This window comes from Ictidomys tridecemlineatus, chromosome 3 (genome assembly GCF_052094955.1).
Source record: "Ictidomys tridecemlineatus isolate mIctTri1 chromosome 3, mIctTri1.hap1, whole genome shotgun sequence".
NCBI lineage: Eukaryota > Metazoa > Chordata > Mammalia > Rodentia > Sciuridae > Ictidomys > Ictidomys tridecemlineatus.
In genome coordinates, this window is record NC_135479.1 from 202,296,257 (window position 1) to 202,317,285 (window position 21,029).

Here is a 21,029-nt window from a genome sequence, read left to right on the forward strand (position 1 = left end):
GTGGCCAAGGACCAGTCTCATCCTGTTTCTGCTGCTATATAGGAATACTGTAGACTGAGAAGCTGATAAAGAAAAAATTTATTCCTCAAGAGTGGAGGCTGGGAATTCCAAGATCAAGGTGCGGTTGTGTGGTGAGGGCTTCTTGCTACATTCTCACATAGTAGAAGGTGGAAGCCAGAAAGAGAGGAAGAGGGAGAAGGAGGGAAAGAAAAAGCAGACCCAGCTCCTCATTATATAATGAAGCCACTCCTGTGATATAAGGGCTCAAGTCCACTCCTGAGGTCAGAGCCCTTGTGGCCTAGACACTTCTTGATACTGTTACAACAGCAATTAAGTTTCAGCATGAGTTTTGGAGGGGACAAACATTATAGCTAGACCAACTGTGGCATGACTTCTTACTTCTCTGGCAATATCCTAGGCTGGGTTTTGTGCTCTTATCACTTTTATTTGTTGGGCCTATTATGATATTTTACTTCTTTCAAATGATTCAATTACTCCATTAGAGCAGGGGCCCTGCTTGATGAAGTAGTCACTCAATAAAGATTTGCTAAATGAGCAAATGAATGAACAAAGAAGCAGTCTTGATGCAATGTTGCCCAATGGTGAAGGAAGCTGGCAAGAGATGATCTGGGTCTGGGTCTAGATCCTGGTTCTACTCCTAACAAGCTGTGTAACCTCAGGCAAGTGACTTCACTTTAGTTTCCTAATCTGTAAAATGGAGCTTATAATGAAGACATTTCATCAGGTTACTATATGGTCTACAGGTTGACAGATGTAAATACAATGGTACCTGCACATGATAACACCAAACTAAGTAATAGCTATTGTTATTGTTAAGCAGAAGGTCTATCCTCTGGCATGGTCTATTAGGGCTGGCTTACTTTTAGTCTCATAAAGGAAATTATAAGAATTGACCGCCCCGATCCCATACTGGGATAGAATTCAGGGGTATTTTGTCATTGAGCTGCATAACCAACGCTTTTTATTTTTTTATTTTGGGACTTGGTCTTGCCAAGTTATTCAGGCTGAACTTGAACTTGTGATCCTCCTGCCTCAGCCTCCTGAGTTGCTGGGTTTTCAGGTGTGTGCCACTGTGTCTGGTTAAGAACTGATTTTTATAATGCTGGATTTCTGTAGCAATGTTGTAAATGATTTTAGCAATAACACATAATAAAGGTGTCCAAATTATAATTTAATATTATAATTATGGAAATGATATCTAATGTTTTTGCTTGAAGTTGTAATTTGTGCTGATTAAATATGTTTTAAGGAATTAGGATCTATTCTAAGGTGAATTTTTAGCCACATAGTTGACACAAAGGAACCCATGTGAGAGGTTGTTCTCTAAAATTTGTATTTGAAGGATTTGATACAAAATTAGGGGAAATTATAAATTTTTTCAAATTACAGAATTTTCCAAACGCTAATTGAGGCTTAAAAGAAAGCTTTCAGGAAGCTCATGAGTTAGAGAAAGATCATGTTTCATCTGTGTCAACAGTGATGGGTGACTCATGTTTCTCCTTTTACTGGATCCAGATTGGGGGGGGGCACTTGGAAGGAACACTTTTTAATCATAAATTATACATTGTTTGGAGTAGCTATAAACTACACTTTTAAGAAAATCAAAGGTTGGATGACAGTGCTTGCAGGATATTTGGACACAAAAATTCTGAGAAGTCAGATAATAAACTCTGGGAAGCTCAATCTCCAAATTCAAAGATTCCACATGAGTTAGAGTTACCTAAACTAGAGGAAAAGCCAGGATCAGATTAACCAGTGACTGAAAATGTTAGAGGCTAGTGAACGAGACAACTATACCTACATAATAATATAAATGACATTGGATGTTTGGAAGTGTGGTCTTTAAGGTAGGCATTTTTTGTTATTTTGGAAAAATAACAACTAAATGAAAATCACTCTAGCTATCTATGTTTTCTTTGCTTAGTTACTTTTTTACTTGGTTGCTTTTCTTAGTTACTTCTGCTACAGGAAACAGTTTTGTGGCTGGGAAGGTCTGTCTTAGCAACAGCGGCTGCAGGAGTGAACACGTATGAGTCCCTGCCCTTGCCTAGGGGATATGTAGCTTGAGTCAGGTGGGCCTGGGTCTGGGTTCCATGGCAAGTCCATAATTTAAAGGACTCTTCTGAATTTTTTAATACTATATTTATAAACCAAACCTATCAAGCAAGAAAACATACTTTATTTGGCCTATGTCACCACTTATGACAGATCTTTATATTTGAGGGGAATTTATACAGCATGTGGGTATTTAGGTATGGGACTATTTTTTAAATTATGTCATTTGTATTGGAGTTTCACATTGGCTGGTAAAATGGTCCCCTGACTTTGCCATGCCAATAAGTCTGGAATAGACACAACTTCTCTTTATTATCCTGTTATTCTTTTTTTTTTTTTAAGAGAGAGAGAGAATTTTTGAATATTTATTTTTTAGTTCTTGGCAGACACGACATCTTTGTTTGTATGTGGTGCTGAGGATCCAACCCGGGCCGCACGCAGGCCAGGCGAGCGTGCTACCACTTGAGCCACATCCCCAGCCCTCCTGTTATTCTTTCCATCTCCTGTCATGTAGGAGAAAGGAAACAATGTTGCATGACAATGAAATTAGCTGATATATGCAGAGCTCGGTGCTCACACATGGGAAGTGATGAGCAGATATTATGTGTTCTTACTGTTGCGGTCAGTGGCAGAGGTATTTGTATTTGCAATATGCTGGATATTTTGCTGGATAATTATTATCATATTTACTTTTAAAAAGACCACGAGAAATGGATGGCATCATCCCCATTTCTAGATGAAAAAAAAAAATCTAAGGCTCAGAGAAGTTTATAAATTCATCCTAGAGATTGGATGGGGGAGGATCCGAGCCAGTATCTAGGCCTGCTTAGTCTAATTCTGAAGCCCTTTCCTCTGTATCTCATTGCTGATTTCTGTACTGCTAAATGCCAAGAGTGTCTAGTGTTGAGGGTGGGGCGGGGTGGTACACAGAAAATTATCCTGTTCATCCTCTAGTTTCTAGGTCATAGATTTTAATAATTCAATAAATATGCTGGAATTAACATTACACACACAATGCATATATAATATATCTTTGAAAGAAATGTGAAAGTTGTCAGAATCAAAATGGAGTCACTTGCGTCAACCCTACCAAAAGAAAGAAAAAGTAAACAAAGCCAGGCAGCTATGAAGGAAGGGTTCTCATGCATGACTGCCTGATAGTAAGTACCACAAAAGACTGCTGGAACCACAGGCTTACACAGAGGCCACCATAACCTTATGCAGAAAGTGCTTCTACAAGAACATCTGCCCAGCAATGTCTGTTCAGCCTCAGACTGACGCCACTCTTGTTAATCACTGTGGCCAAGGGTTATTGTTTCAAGAGAGCTGACGTAATCCTCTTCATTTTTGTCTTTAAAATCTTCCTTTTACCTCAGCCTCTTTTAATATGTACAAAGTCTACTAAGGCAAGCATATTCCCATTGTACGCTCAGCTACTTCCAAATAAATATCAGTATTCTTTGGAAAATATCCCTGGTAGTTTTTTCATTTAGGTTGATCTCTCTCTCTCTCTCTCTCTCTCTCTCTCTCTCTCTCTCTCTCTCACACACACACACACACACACACACACACACGCACACACACACACACACACACACACACAAAGTTTTCTTTAATTGGAAAAAAAAGTTTGGGGATAGCATGTGACTTTTTTTCAACTAAAGATGAAAGTACATTTTTCTTAAACCACATTCCCAGATATTAAATTACTTTTCTTGAGACTTCATTATAAAATTAGGAATTTTTTCATCAAACATTCTTTGACCATGAGATAGAACATATCACAGGTAAATAGCAACAAACCCTTTAACAACTATTTAAGAGATAAATTTTGAAAAATTTTTATTAATATGTTAAAAGCTTATTGATGGCTGGATGTGGTGGCACATACCTGTAATTTTCAGCTACTCGTTGAGGCAGGACCTTTGTCAAATTTGAGGCCAGCCTGGGCAATTTAGCAAGACCCTGTTTCAAAACAAAAAATAAAAACAAGAAGGGAGAGAGTACGGGGGCAGAAAAAATGGTGGAATGAGATGCACATTATTACCCTAGGTACATGGATGACTGCACAATACGGTGCGACGCTACATTATATACCATCAGAGAAATGAAAAGTTGTGCTGCAATTGTGTACAATGAATCAAAATGCATTCTGCTGTCATATATACCTACTTAAAATTAATAAACAGATTTATTAAAAAAATAAATAAAAATAAAAACGAAAAGGACTGTAGATGTAGCTCAGTGGTAAAGTGCTCCTGGGTTCAATTTTTCCAGTTTAAAAAACAAACAAACTCATTGATATAAATCCTAGACATTTTCGTTTAAAAAAAAGTTCAACAGTCCAAGGCACTCTCAGAACTGACTACACACTGGAAGTGCCCAGGGAGCTTTAAGACAGCAGTAACCACCACCCTGGACACAGTTCCAAAGATGGAGTTTTAACTGGGTTTTAATGGCAGTCAAGGCTCGGGATCACTGATCTAAGTGAATTAAGTACATAGGTCTGTAAAAAAAAAAAAAAAAAAATCAATGCCCTCAGCCGTGCTGCATCCACTAAAGAACCTTCTTTTGATCCTAATCTTCCTCAGACTGTCTGCTTCCTTCAGAGCTACTTGTCTCTAAAAAGCAAGATTGCTCAGTCTCTCGGTGTTCACTTCTTGAACCAGCTCAAATCACTGGTCATGATCTTCACCCTCATGAAACTGAGCTGACGACGCCCCAATCAGGCAATCATTTAATATATACTAATATGTTATGTATAAGAAATGTATGATATCGATATATATTGAAGAATTCCCTGAAGGCTGCCACGGGTTATAAGCAGCGGTATTTATTGCCTTACTTTTTAAGAACTGATGAGACGATAGAGCTGAATAGGATCTGGAGATGACCTTGCCCTGTGGTTCTCAAATTAATAGTTTTCAAAAGCAACACATCCCTTTATTTGGGAAATTTATCTGCAGAAAGTCATATGTAATAAAAGAGAGAGGGTAAAGCTACTTCACATATGCTGGGACCAGAGTCCTGATTGCTGGGTCCTGTCCACCTTTCCCTCAAAGAACTCTGAGAGATTTATTCAGACCTCTGCATCTTGGAGAAGCAGGTTGGAAACCACCTGTAGTCTTGATTCTTTCCATATAGCCCAGTAGGGGCTAGGTTTTATAAGTAAAAACACCTATCAATGTTAAAAATATCCTAACTTTGGGGTCACAATTACATCATGTTTATTATGTGTCTTCATGTACAGGCCCTTTCTATCCCATGTAACTCAGTCCTTAAACAGTTCTAGGTACAGTTACTATTATCACCCCCATTTTATGGATGAGGACGCAGAAGCAGGAGACGTTCTGTCATTTGCCAGTGTGGCGCAGCTAGTGTGTGCACTTCTGTTCTCTGCTGCCTACTTGGTGAGTATCTGAGAACTTACACTCCACATGCACTAGGTCTTTGTGCAGGTACGTATTTAGCAATAGATCTTTAGTAACAATGACTCATGCTGCAGACGCTGGAGATACAGGCATGAGTAAGACAGAAAAAGTCCCTGCCCTCACAGACATGGTAGGGAGACAGATAATAGAATCATAATCAGATAAAGAAATAAGAAGATTCTGATAGGGAAGTGTATTATTAGCAACACACAGCAGAGTAAAGGCATAGATGTTGCTAGGGAGGGTGTGTCCTACTTCACATAGACTTACTGGAACCTCACTGCTCAAGTGGTGGTCATCAGTCTGGGAGCATCAGTGTCCCTTGAGAGTTTGTTAGAAACATAGGTGCCCAGGAACCACCTAAAATTCACCATCAGAATCTGCATTTTAGCAACCTCCCAGGTGATTCATGTGTTTGAGAGGTACAGAATACCAAACAGCAAGTTTCTGTGGCTAGCAGCCAAGATTCATTCTCTGTACCCTCCCCTGCCACACATAATATATGTAATAAAGGGAAAATGTGGACTTTGCATTTTGAAGTAGCTGGGCACGGTGGCACACACCTATGATCCCAGCAGCTTGGGAGGCTAAAGCAGGAGGATTGAGAGTTCAAATCCAGTCTCAGCAACTTAGCGAGGTTCTAAGCAACTCAGTGAGACCTGTCTCTAAATAAAATGCAAAAACAGGCTGGGGTTGTGGCTCAGTGGTTAAGTGCCCCTGAGTTTGATCCCTGGTACCAGAAAAGAAAAGAAAAGAATATCCCTACTACCCCTACTTTTACTTCCAGTGTATTGTGGCTTCAATACAGTTTGATCCCTCTGAAACTCATGTTGAAATGTAATCCTCATTATGAGATATCAGAGATGTGAGCTTTAAGAGGTGATTAGGGCCTTATGAATGGATTAGTCTAGTTATGTGATTAATGGGTTATCTTGAGAGTGGGTCTGCTGTGAAAGCCAGTTAGGCTGGTTCTCTCTAGTTTCTCTATTCCTTGCCAAGCCAGCAAGAAGGTCATCACCAGATGTGGCCCCTTGATCTTGGACAGAAAAATGAATCAAAGTAATTCTCTTTTCTTTATGAACTACCCACTCTGTAGCATTGTATTATTAGAAACAGAAGGTGGGGGGGGGGCGCGGGCTGGGGTTGTGGCTCAGCGGTAAAGCACTTGCCTAGCACATGCGAGGCCATGGGTTCAATCCTCAGCACCACATAAAAATAAATAAATAAAACATACATATTAACAAAGAAAGAAACAGAAGGTGGACTAAGACATCGTGTATTTCCAGAAACTTCATCACTTAAAAACAGTATTTTGTCATAGTGCTAATGATATAATTGTAGGTTATTTTACTGACTCAACATTAAGTGATTCATAACTCTGACTGAAAACATCATGAAAGAGAAGGTGCAAGGAAGATCCTATTTATGCTTTTAAAATGTGAAATTTAATGCTTCAACTACAATAAAGTGAATAAAGTATACTGTAAAGTATAAAGAACTTTAATTTGCTACAAAATATATAGCATTATAAAAATATCACTCAATGTAAATTTTCTCTCAATTAGCACACCAATTAAAAGCATGATTTAAACATTTAATTAAATGACTGAGTCTGAATTTTGAAGAGCAGATTCATAATTGCCCACAACACTAAAAATGAAACACCCAGTTTTATTTGGGTGCACATAACCTTTCCTCTGCAGAAAGTTTTCTCTAGCAAGTCACATTCAGAATCATCCCATTTTAGAGTTTTACGAACCCAGAACTTAGGATACTGAGGTTTTATTTCAGTAAAGTTTTGTGGCATTTTTCTTACTAATAGCATTGAGAAAATTAGAAACTACCTAACATTCCTCTGGGCTATACTTCCAGCCTTCTCAGTTCCCTCTGATCGCCTGTATAGAAAAAGTCAAAAGAAGCCACAGGGTAAAAAGAGGTGTCAAGGGACTGCTATGGCTTGGATCTTGAATGTCACCAAAGGCCCGTGTATTAAAGGCTTTATTCCGTGGATGGCACTATTGGTCCTGAGGTCCCTAGGCATGCCCTGGAAGTGGATGATGGGGTCTGGCCACTCCCTGTCTGTCCCTTTTGCTTTCTGGCTGCAAAGTGAGCTGTTTTGCTCCACCACACACTCCCAGCAAAGTGTGCTGCCTTGCCACAGGCCCAGGGCAATGGGACCAATTGATCATGTGCTGGAACTTCCAAAGTTGTGAGGCAAAGTAAACTTTTTTTTCTTTATAAATTGATAATCTCAGATATTTGTTATAGTGACAGAAAGCTGATTAACACAGGTATTCAAGTCTTTTTCCTACCAGTCGATCCACCGTCAAATAAGGTAACCAACTTGTCCTCATCACTACAGGACTCTCCCTGTTTAAGCACTGAAAGCTAAAGCTTAAACTTTTCCCAGGGAAAAGTTTGAGAGGTCACCCACTAAGGAATTGTCATGATATTTACATACTATCTTGGGCTTTCTGCCTATTTGTTTTAGATGTGATTTTTCTTTTAATTTAGATTATGTTCCTCAAGACATGATTATATTTGTAATTTACATTTTAGGATAATTTTAAACTTGGGGTCATTTTTAACTAAAAAAAAATATTAAAAAATCTTAAAATTCCATTGAATCTTTTAAGTGTCATTGGTGGGAATGTAATTAGGTGTGATCACTTTGGAAGACAGACTGGTATTATCAAATTATCTCCTAATGCTGAATGTTCACATACCAGGTGATCTAGGAGTTCTGCTCTTAGGAATACATCTGAGAGAAGCACTTGTCTTCTAAGAATGTTCATAGCAACTGTTCATCAACAGCAAAAACCTGGAAAGAACTCAAACACCCATCAGTCGGAGAGTGAGTTAAAGAACTGCTGCATAATCACACAAGGGAATATTATATATCATTCTAAACTAAGTACCCCATAATTGGATAAATTTTACTGCTATAAAGCAATTGGAAAAACTAAGTGCTAAGACATTATCTATAGCATGCCAGCATTTTGTATAAAACTAAAAACAAATAAAAGTGCAGGTATGTGCTGCATAACAACATTTCTGTCAATGATGGACCAAATATATGATGGTGGATCTGAAAACCTTCTATCATCTAGTGATTTCATAGCTGTCCTTATGTTGTAGCTCAATGTGTCACTCAGGTGTTTGTTGTGATGGTGGTGTAAACAAATCTATGACACTACCTGTTGTATAAAAGCATACAAAAACGTACAATTATTTACACTACAAAATACTTGATAATTGTAATAAACAACAAGTGTACTGGATTATGCATTTAAAACACTGTACTTTTTATTGTAACAGTGTACTCCTTCTACTTAGTAAAAAAATAAACTTTACTTTAAGACAGTATTCTATGTTACCCTGGCAACAGACTCTTCATGTTTGCCACATCGCTTGATTTGCATCAAGGAACTGTGTGGAGTGATTTACCTATATCATTTAGGTTTGTGTAAGTACCTTCTGTATGTTTGTAAAATGACAAAATTGCCTAATGATCCGTTTGTCAGAATGTATCACTGTTGCTAAGTGATAAATGACATTATATATGTTTTAGAAATACATATAAGGTAAACATTTGAAGACAAAACCAAAAATCCTTGTTGAGTTGAATTTAATATAATGTTCAAAACTGATAAATTCCAGATGTGGTATTTCTTAAGACTTATTTCGATAAAAGTTTGTGGTGGGAAGCCTCCAAGATGATCCCTAATGACCTCACATCCAAATGTTCATGTGTTACTATAGTCCTTTACCACTGTGATTAGAATGGAGTATGTAACTCTTAGAATACTGCAGAAATAACCGTGTGTGTGTGTGTGTGTGTGTGTGTGTGTGTGTGTTTTAAAGAGAGAGTGATAGAGAGAGAGGGAGAGAATTTTTTTAAATATTTATTATTTTTTTTTTAGTTCTCAGCAGACACAACATCTTTGTATGTGGTGCTGAGGATCGAACCCGGGCCACATGCTTGCCAGGCGAGTGCGATACCGCTTGAGCCACCGTGTGTGGCTTTTGATGCTAGACTATAAAAACAATGCAGCTCACGCATTGTTCTCTTGGACATGTCACTTTTAGGTGGAAGACAGCTGCTATATCATGAAGATATTCAGGGAGCGCAAGGAGGAACTCTGAAAAGGAGGATCTGAAGACTCCTACCAACAAATAGCAGTAGGCAAGTGAGTCATCTGAGAAAGGATCCAGAGCTTCATACAGTCCTTTAGGTGACAACTAACTTTTTCCTGGGAAAGGTTCCAATCAGAAGATGAATATTGAGCTGCATCATTGGGTTTACTTTTCCTCTCTCAGGGAACACTGTCCCATGTTGCCAGAATCTAACATCTAAAAATCATCATTTCACATGTTTCTTTTTCTTTTTTAGTTGTTCCTGGCGGGAGGGTACATCTTATCCTTTACCCTATGGTGGTCATAAGTAGAAGTCTAGATGTCGTCTTCAACAAACAACTTTTTTCCTATTTTCTTTTAAAACAGTGTAGAGAGTAACTTGTCTCATTCTTTTCTCATGGGCATTTAGTCTCATAAATCTTACATATTTCTATTTATGAATAAGCAGGAAAGAAGCCACACCTGTATGACTTTCTTCCCTGAGGAACCGAAGGAAGTTAACCTGATGTTTCTAGTATCTCCTATCATTGAATTCTATCTGTGTGACTGATACTTTTTCTTGAAGGAAGATTTAGTTCCAGCCCTCCTTTTCTTTAAATTTTTTTTCTTTTTTAATGTCTTTTAAGCTACTCCCAATACTATCTGATGGAAATACTGAATTTATATCGATGACTGTTCAGCACCAGTGGCCAAGAACACAGATGCTGACATCCATCAGAACTGGATCTGAGTTTAGGCTCAACTGTGGAATAAATAAAGGAACATTCTTTGAGCTGTTTTGACCTGGTCCAGCAAGGCATTATGGGTCTTTGCAGGGAGTATTTCATTTAATTCTCATGACTACCTTGCCTAATACCAAAATTGATATCATCATTATAAGTGGCAATATAGAAACCTGTATCATGTGTCCAAATGCCTAAGTTTAGTCTTAACATTACCCTTTACTAACCTCATAGGGTTTTTCTTTCTTTCTTTTTCTTTTTTTTTTTTTTTTTTTGTATTTTCATACTGGGAATTAAACCCAGGGATGGGATTCCACTGAGCTACATCCCTAGATCTTTATTTCTTATTTTGAGACAGGGTCTTGCTAAGTTGCTGAGGCTGGCCTTGAACTTGTGATCTTCCTGCCTCAGCTTCTAGAGTCGCAGTGATTATTGGTATGCACCACTGCACACTGCCTAACTTTGTAATTTTGAAAACAACGTTCTTTAAGCCTTGGATTCTTGATCTGAAAAGTGGAAATGGTGATAACTCCCTCTCTGTGTTGTGAGGACTATAGGAGAAAGAATACATAAAGTGCTCAATAAAAAGTGACTACTTGCATTGTTTGCTACCAAATGTCAAGAATAAAAGAGATATTAGTTTGTAACTTTCTAATAGTGACTTTTTTGGAAGTTGATAAAGGGGCCAAGCAAGTTCCCTCAGACCCCTCTTGCCTTGAGGCCACAACCCCCATCAGCTGCTCCTTGCCCATTCTGGGGAGCAGGGGTGTATAAAGGGAGATGTGGAGTCCTGCCAGTGTCAACTGAGGCTCCAGTACTTTCTGAAGGCTTTGCTAAACCTTCATTAGGCAGTATTTCATTCTAAGATGCTTCCATACAACCTTCTCTCCTCTCTCTTTTGCAAGTAGTCAGGTCAGACTTCCATGGAGTCTTATGGCTCTGCCAGTCTTTTCCAGCCCCTCTCAACTTCCTTTCATACAGGCATTTCTTCTGGGCAAACTCCTGTGTATTTAATCCCATTTTGATTTTCACTTTTTAGAGAACCTGGACTAATGCTCTTGACTTCTTGTTTAAATTCCTCATGAAACAGGGTGGGACATGCATGCATTTTTTGATGGTTACAAAGATTAAATGAAATAACTCATCCATGGAACCTGGCTCTATACCCAGTATTCAGCAAATGTTCCTCTATCTAGGCAACCCACACCTAAGATAGTTCTTGGTCATGTTAAGAAGAAAGGAAATACTACTTAAACTGAAACATTCACAGATAAGAAGCAGGCTTGTAGAGGTTGACATAATTAAGTGGAAAGATAAGATTCGAACTCATATCTTCTGGCCCTAGAGAGTGCTATGATTATCAATCATTTACTATAAAATAAGACAAAAAGTATTCTCACCTCAGTCTGAGATTGGAGTCTTGGTCTGCTCAGGCTATTATGACAAATCCATAAACTAGGTGGCTTATAAAAATCAAAAATTTTGCTCTGACAGATTTGCTGTCTGATGAAGAACATGTGTCAGTTGGTTTTATGATGCTATAACAGAATGTCACGGGCTGAATAATAAATAATGAGCAGAAATGTAATTGCTTTAAAGTTCAGGAGACTGGGGAGTCCAAAATCAAGGGGCTGCATCTGATGAGAGCCATCTTGTGGAAGGCATCTGGTAGGTAAGAGAGAATGAGCGAGAACAAGGGGGCCAACCTCACTTTTATAATGAACCTACCTCTGGGATAACTATCCCCCTCTTAGGGTAATCACAGTCATCCATTTATGAGGACTCTGTCCTCATGACCTAAATTTCTCCTGCCAGGATGCACTTCTCAACACTGTGGCATTTGGGATTAGGTTTCCAATAGTGAACTTTGGAGGACAAATTCAAATCGCAGCAGCCCATCACAGATAGTGCCTTTTAGCTGTGTCCCCTTGAAGCGGAAGGGGCAAGGAGCAGTCTGGGATCTCTTTTGTAAGAACATTCATCCCAGTCATAAGAACTTTGTTTCCATGACCTGATTGCCTCCCAGAGCCTCCACCTCTAGACACAGGATATTGAAGGGTAAGGATTTTAACACTTGGATGTTGGCGAGACACAAACATTTATCACAGCAGTCAGGTTCCCCAGAAGCAGACTGTTGCAAGCCGTGATGTTAATAATTACTCAGAGGTAGATTGTCTTTAATGCAAGTGTATATTCCATCATGCTAATCTTCAAACATAAATTACTAATGCAAAAAGTGTTGGGTGTGCTGGAGCACCCCAACTAGCATTTAATGCACGCTAATTAACACTACAAGCAAATCACACAATCCTAGGGCAATTACACGCTGCACACAAATCCCATAATCCTAGGGCAACCATGAGCCCCAAATACCCCTGATGCCATGTGACTTCTCTTACCAGAAAAGCAGACTTTGTCATTGTCTGGTGGTTCTCTCCGGCCAATGGTTGGACATCAGGGAATGGTAGAAACAATCTGGGGATGGACAGAAAGGCGGCCAGTCTCACTCATGTCCTCAGAGCAGTCTCGTTGATGTGGCAGGACAAACAGTTTAAATATAGAGTTCCAAGCTGGTGGTGTATGCTGGTGATTGGTTATACCCAGTGAGAGTCAGTGTCCATTGGTTATGACCAGTGAGATGATGTAATTGTAATAGGGCATGTTCTTGTGCATGTCCATGGAACTGTGCTCCTTATTGCTAAGCATGCCTATGGCCAGTGCCCCTCACAGTTCCCTATCAGTTGCAACCAGACATGACTAAGCATGCCTATGGCCAGCAATGTAATGGGTCCCAGAATATCCCAGCATGTCTATAGCAGATGCTCCTTATACAGACCCTGAGACAAGGATTCACATGCAAGTGATTTATTATTTATTATTTTCTCCAAGAGATATTGGGAAGGAAATGAAGGAAGAAAGGAAGAAGGGAAGGAAGTCAAACAGGGTACAAACTCAGGGAAGCACGTGAAGAAGGCCGGTGCAACTGGATCCCATGGAGTATTTGGAGAATTTCACACTGTGCAATGGCCTGACCTGAGGCTAGGGAACATGGCTTTCACATCCTCTGCCCATCAGCTGAGCACCTTTCTCGGGGAGGTAGAGTTTCAGGCATTTCTGGATGGATTTTGTATAAAAAATTTACTGCATAGATAATGCTTTTTCCCCCAAAGTGAGGCTATCTTGACATTAATTCTGCTTTAGTGTTTTTCATCCTGCTATTCAGAATTTGGTACCCTTCTACTGCCCTCCCAAGCCCCACAATGCTTCTCAAAGATTCTCATGGTGCCATGGCTTCCTATTTTCTATGCTTATAACATTTCTATCAAAATACATTTAAGCCCTATCTACCATGATTTTGTGTGTTTGTGTGTGTGTGGGGGGGGGGATTGAACCCAGGGTCTTGTGCATACTATGCAAGGCAAGCACTCTATCAACTGAGCTATATCCCCAGCCCCTACCATGAATATTTTTATAGGCTTCTTCTTACTAGAGTCAGTGATTGTCCTTGAATATGACTTAATGTGTTTAACTTCCAAAAGGATTTGTATTTTAATGAAGAACTTCTTAATATGCGATACTTTCATCCCCAAATAATCAATCTTCATGGGATTTCAGGTAACAAGTAGGGAAGTAATAAAGGCAAGGTGATTTGGTTGTATCTGCTAATGCAAACATTTTTTTTTTTTTTTTTTTAGCTGGATGTGATGGCACAGGCCTATAATCCCAGCAACTCAGGAGGCTGAGGTTGGAGGATCTCAAGTTGAATGCTAGTCTTGGCAACTTAGCAATACCCTGCCTCAAAAAATAAAAGTGTCGCCCAGGTACCTAGTGAGATCTTATCTAAAAAAAATTAAAAAGCAGATAAGTAGCCTTAATATTATACAAAGAATTGATATGTTAGATTCGTAATTTGGCTCAAAGAACACGAAAATATGCTCATTTTAAAGCCCCTACCCCAACAGTACTAAATGAGAACTCTAAAGGTAGACTCAGGAATATGTCTCAAGTTCTCCTGGTGATTCTTAAACATTGAACAATTCTTAAGACAGTCCTGAGGAAAATTGTCAGAAGCACAAGGATATTAAAATTGCAACCTGTTTACTCAGAAAAATGAGAAATTATATCCCATCTGATTCAAATGTATGATATGTCAAGATCATTGTACTGTCATGTGTAACTAAGTAAAACAAATAAAAATAAATAAATAAATAAATAATAAAAGTGTCTTGGGTGCAGCTTAGTGGTAGAGGACCCCTGGTTTGAATCCCCAGTACCATATGCACACACATATACACACACAAATAAAAAAAAAATAAAGAAAAGAAAAAAAATAAGGAAAACAGAAACATTTCTTATTCTTCATTTTTCATTACTAAGGATAAAGAATAAAATTATATTAGAGCTTATTTTTAGACAGCCAAGGGGCACATGCGTTCATTAGAAATATGTCCCCTGTCTTCTGTCCTTATTTGTCCTAAGGGACAAAAAAAGGCATTTCCAGTGATATTCTGCTAGAGATCTTAATTAGCCAACAAACAATTTTTTAGTGTTCCAGTCAATTTAAATTGATGTCTTTAGAAAGCAAAAATTAATATAAATTCTAAAGTCTCCTTTTACTTAGGAGAACATTTCAAATTATTAGTTTAAGAAGATATTTCCTTTTAATTACCAGCCTCACTTTTGGGAATCCTTCCTTTGGATTCATTTTGTAGATCTGGATTTAGCACACCCTCTGTTTCTTTATTTTGTCCTCTCTAAGTGCATCTACCTTTTTCAATTCATATATTCTGTTAATTATGATGAAGATCTTGTATTGGTTATTCTGAGATAAAATGCATAATAAGAAATAAAGGGTTTGAAACGTCACGATAATTCCACATAACTTCTCATATGCTCCCAATGTTTTTGCAGAACTTAGCTTAAATCCATGGAATTGTTTTGAAGATTTTAACTTCCTTTTCCCCCTGCTTTGGGAGCCATCCCATATTTCAAAAAAGCCATTTCCTGAACTTTTTTCAGAGTTTTAGAAGCTTATCTGCATCTCTGTCTTCTTTGTGACCTATTTATATTCAAGGAGCGGTAGCAGTCCTGGAGTCAATAATAACAGTCTTCACAATTCCTTGTAGGATCCATTTTTTGATCTTCTGTTACTCTTAACACTATTATAATGCTATTCACTGCTACTCACTTGCCAGGGTGACTCGAATAGGCTGAGTGTCCTAGTTAATTCATACTGCTATCACAATACCCTTGACCAGGTAGCTTAAAAAAAAACATTTATTTCTCAGTTCTGGAGGTTCAAGATCAGGGTCTAACATGTTTGAATGGGGGGCGGGGGCAGGGTGAGGGCTTTCCTGGGTTGCACATTGCTGCCTTCTTGCTGTGTCCTCACAGGATGGAAAAATTATGGAAGTCCTGCGGTTCCCTTTACAAGGGTATGACTTCTATTCATGAGGACACTATCCTCATGACTTAATTTCTACCCAAAGTCCCTACCTCCTAATACTGTGTTAGTCAACTTTTCATTTCTGCAATCAAAATATCCGACAAGAAAAACTTAGAGGAGAAAAAGTCTGTTTTGGGATCGTAGGTTCAGAGGTCTTAGCTCATAGTTAGTTGACTCCATTGCTCTGGGTTTGAGGTGAGGCAGAACATTATGGCAAAAGGGCGTGGTAGAGGAAAGCTATTAGCTCATGGCAGCCAGAAAGCATGGGTGGGGAGAGAGAGATGGCATGGATAAGGCATAATCCCAAAGGGATGCTCCCAGTTATCTAACTTCCTCCAGTCACACCCCACCTGCCTATAGTTACCCAGTAGCCCAGTCAGTTTATTATTCAATCAGATGAATAAATCCATTGATGAAGATAGAGCTCTCCTAATTTAATTTTTTTTTTTTTAACTTTGAACATTCATTCATTCATATGAGCTCTTTGGGGGACATTTTTTGATCCAAACTATAATGTCATCACATTGAAGGTTAGGATTTTAGCATAGATTTTAACTTTCCCAGAAGGACAAAAACATCTGGCTAATTGAGTATTTTCATAGCAACCCACTGACTCTCTCTTGACCTAGGATGTATCTATGACATGGGAGATTTGAGAATGAGCTGAGATTAAAATGAATTTCAATCTACACTGTATTTCCATCCACACAGTGATTGGCTTGTGTCATAGGAACTCAACTGTGGAAGTTTAGCTGAATAGTTTTCTTGCTCTGGTATGATAAGAAGAACCCAACAACCAGGGCTGGTCAGCTGCTTGAGGAAATCACCAAGGTCCTGAGCTGCTTTTCAACTTCCCACTTCTACTATCCTTAGTGTGTGGTTTACATTCTCATGATTCAAAGAAAAGACTCCTGTTTAAACCATCCATGGGAGGCAGGGCAGGCAGAAAACTGCATACCAGATGATTTGGTCTTTTGTTATCAGGAAAGTAAGAGCTTTCCTGGAAATTCCATTGAGTTCCCATTTGCTTTTATCTGGATGATCAGAACTAGGTCACATAGTGAAGAGAATCTGGGAAGGTGTTAAGTGGGTGCATTGCTCATTCAATCAGGGCTATGTTAGAAAAGAGGAAGGGTAAATAGATACTGGATAGGCACCTAATAGAGTCTACCACTAAGGAATTTGGAGAAAAGTAAGTGAATGGAGAATAAAGCATCCCTGACCTAAAGACCAGTCCTAAAGCCACCAGTGGTGTGTATGAAAGGTGTTTCTCTAAAGTAGGGGTGGACTTGACCAGGTCATGTCAGACTTCACCTTGTCCAACTCACCATGACTCTGCCCTTGCTGATGTAGAAACCTGTAAACAGGTGCATCTGTGGCGATTAAGTTTTCAAATGCAAACTCACCTACAGCTGCATAGATAAGAAGAACACTGGAAAGATAATTAATTTACAAAGAGGCATTGTCAGCAAGCATGGTAAATATTGATGTTTACTAACCATCCTCTTTCTCTCTGTAAGCAAGTACACCTGCAAAGTCGAATTATCATTAGAAATCAAAGAAGAAAGCAATTGGAATGAACTGGATGGCTAGAGCCTGGTTGAACCAAGACATCGTAGGCTGCACTCCAGGCATCCTTGTGTCTTGTAGATATCAGTGCCCTGGAGTAACACAGTGCATCGTTGGCTACGCACCCTCACCCCTAGACAGTGCCAGTGATGTATTACCCCCATTTGTATCTCTGACTCTCCCTTTACTTGGCTTCAGGATTTGATGAACTTCTCTTTAACACAGTCATATTATTTCTATAGATGTGTTAGTATATTCACTCTGGTTACCCCAAGTCTTGACCTGGTGAATCAGCCAGGGAACCGGCAGGCAACAAATGCAACTGCTTACAAGGATGGAGACAAGGAAGGCATCACGGAACGGTGATGCACCTGAGGGCTGACACTCATGGGAGGAACCACTATCTCTAAAGTTCTATTGCTTTGGCTATCGCTCTAGATGAGGGTAGGCTGGCAGGAGCTTTATGACTTTGGTGGAGGAATAAGACCACAGCCAACCCATGGCTTGAGGGGGGCAGGCAGCTGAGTTGCTGCAGTTATCTATGGAGAGCTGCAGGTGAAGGACTAGGGGAACTTGTGGAAAACAGGCCTGGCTCTGGGTACACAGAGCAGAGTAGAGAAAAACGGAGGGGGGGGATCTGGAGTGGCCAATGGTGGAAACTCAGCACCCCCAACCAGTCAACAGTTCTCTCTTCATGGTACTATATGTATCTCTTCTCTGATGCAGTAGGTCTTATTTTACAGATTTTAAATCTCAGAGGTCAATCATTTCCTTTCCTTTTATTTACTTAGTTCCTCTGTTCCTTTACTCCTTTGAATTCATACACACACACTTCTCATTCTAGGGCATGTGTATCACTAGGTCAGGGTTCTGCATCCTTGAGACTATTGGGCCAGATAGTCATTTGTTGTGAATGGGGACTAAGGGACACTTATATATAAGGTATTTTATCCATAGGAACTGTCCTGTGCATTGTAGAATGTTTGGCAGCATCTCTGGCTTCTCTCTACTAGATGTAATTACCCCACCCTTATCAATACTAATATCTCATGGAGGGAGTGTAAAACTGGCCCCTTGTGAGAACTGATGCTCTAGATGAATGAAGTGGCATATGCCAGGCATTACGTAGGATTATGAGCTTGAAGCATTGATCTCTACTGGTCATGCCAGTTTTATTTAAAAATAAGAAATTCAATTTCTACTTGAGAATACTTTTATTTAAACAAATATATTAGGGAGTTAACTTTAATACTTGCTTGGATTTTAAAAATAAAAGACCAACAGCTTCACACTCCAGTCCTTGATGTAAATATCAACAGACACATGGAACAGAACTACGAAGGTGGGTTTTTCAGTCCTTTGTACAAGCTGAAGGCTCTGTCAGTGCTATTTCCAATTCAATACTGCGGATCCTGGGTCCACAGGAAAGTACTGGCACTAAACACTGAGGAACTTTTCTGCAGGCTTGTGGGGGTTGGTTATTTCAAGCTTTGCATCATTTTCTGTCTTCTTTTTAGCTCTAAGTCTCCTTTCTTCTCCTCTTTCACCTTCTAAGTTGGGTGCAGAACAATCAGGCTACCTCCAGGCACCTGAGGGTCTCACTTTCTAGCCCCAAGTACTTACTACCAGATGTACAACAATTTCTAGAATTAGCTTTCAGAGAATACCATGTGTTTTTTTTTTAACTACACTGTATAAATATATGCAACAGAGTGGGAGAAAATCTGGAGCACAATCAATTTGTAATTGAAGAAAATCTTGAGTGTCATCTCCAGTCAAGAAACTTGACATAGATTTAAGAGTTAACCTATTCTACATATTTTTAGTTTTGTTCACCTGAATTTTCTTCTAAGACCTGATCACTGGGGTTGTGATTCTTATGAATTTTATTCTACATTCATGCTTGATTCCATCATCAAATATTTTCTTTAGCCTCTATTTTATTGGTTTACTGCTACATAAAAAGCTATTTCAAAACTTAGTGACTTGAAACAATGATCATTTTTATCTCAGAATTCTGAGTTGACTGGGATCAGCTGAAAGGTTTTTCTGACTAAACCTGACTAGATCAGAGACTCCAAGGCAGCTGCTCACGTGGTTGACATTTGATGCTGACGGCTGGGGCGGGCTGGAGATGGATTTGTCACAGCAGAGTGGCTTGGTCCTGAGGGGAAGTGTTCCATCCTAAGGGAGGTCATTTCAAGATAGAGGAAGTGGCAATTGTCCCTCTCCCAAAAGACCAGATCCAGTGACATCTCCTGCATCCCCAGTGAGTTCTCAGCTACATGGTCACAGGGCCACATTTGAGATGATGGAAAATAAATCCATTCTCATCTGGGAGAGTGACAAAAATCATGCAGCTATCTTAATCCACTCCAGTCTCCTACTGGTTTTCAGAAGTATGAGAATTTTTCTTATTTGAGCCACTTTGGTTGTCATTAAATCTGGTGTCTCGTGCTGAGCAACTCAGGGAGACCCTGTCTCTAAATAAAATAAAATAAAAGGGCTGGGGAATGTGGCTCAGTGGTCAAGTGCCCCTGAGTTCAATCCCCAGTATCCAAAAAAAAAAAAAAAAAAATCTGGTGTCTATTTGGCACCTTGTTCACCAACTTGGCCTTTGTCCCACTAAATTCTTCAGCTCCCATACTCTTTTCCCCTGTTCCTTTTTCTGACCCAAGACTTTGTGGACATCTCAAATCAGAGGCTGCATTTCTTTCACTGTCCCTTCATTTCAGTTACCAGGTAAACAGTGTTTTTCAGAGAGTCTTTGTTATCTTTGAATAAAAATATGCTCATTTCTCATTAATAACAAAAACCAAACAAACCAAACCCCAAAGCCCTCCAAATGGGAAGGGGGCAGAGGTGCTATAACTTCAGTCCATCGTCACTGCTGAGGAAAGTGCCAAATGCCCAGTTTCCAATTTGGAATGAATTCTGTTTGCTTGATCTTGGTCCTCCCCCAGTTCCTCAACCCCAGTTCAAAGCCTTGGCTTTTGACTCCTCCAATTTTGTTGAATAAATTAGTGGGTCAATACTTAAGGACAAAAGTAGCTAAGGCAAAGGAGATGTGATGAATAAAGTTCTGGAGAGCCTCTAGAGATATAATGGACAGGCAGGGTAGGGTAGGGGACTGTAGGTGTCATGTCACATCTGAGGAAAGGAAGACAGAAACTGAGGGTGGTCTGAGGGTGGACAGAAACTGTGGAGGTGTAGATATTTCCTGAGTTTGGGAGGGAGAAATGAGCAGGGTCAAGTGATCCGGCGACTATGCATCAAGGATTTTCTAGGTAACATATTAGGTCTCATCTGAATATTATGCCACATTGTTCTTTTTTAAATTTGTATTTTTTTTTTAGTTGTTGATGGACCTTTATTTTATTCATTTATATGTGGTGTTGAGGATCGAACCCAGTGCCTCACACATGCTAGGCAAGTGCTCCACCCCTCAGCCACAACCTCAGTCCCCCATATTGTTCTTATTCCTATCATATGTCAACATCTATATTATGATTCAGTTCCCTCCTTTTTGAGAGCCAGGCAAGGCAACCTGACTGTCACTGGAGAAGAAAATGATGGTGAATATATCTAGCTTTTATTGAAAAATCTTTCTTTGGCTTATGGCTTAAAGTTATTTCAATTGTTTTCAGA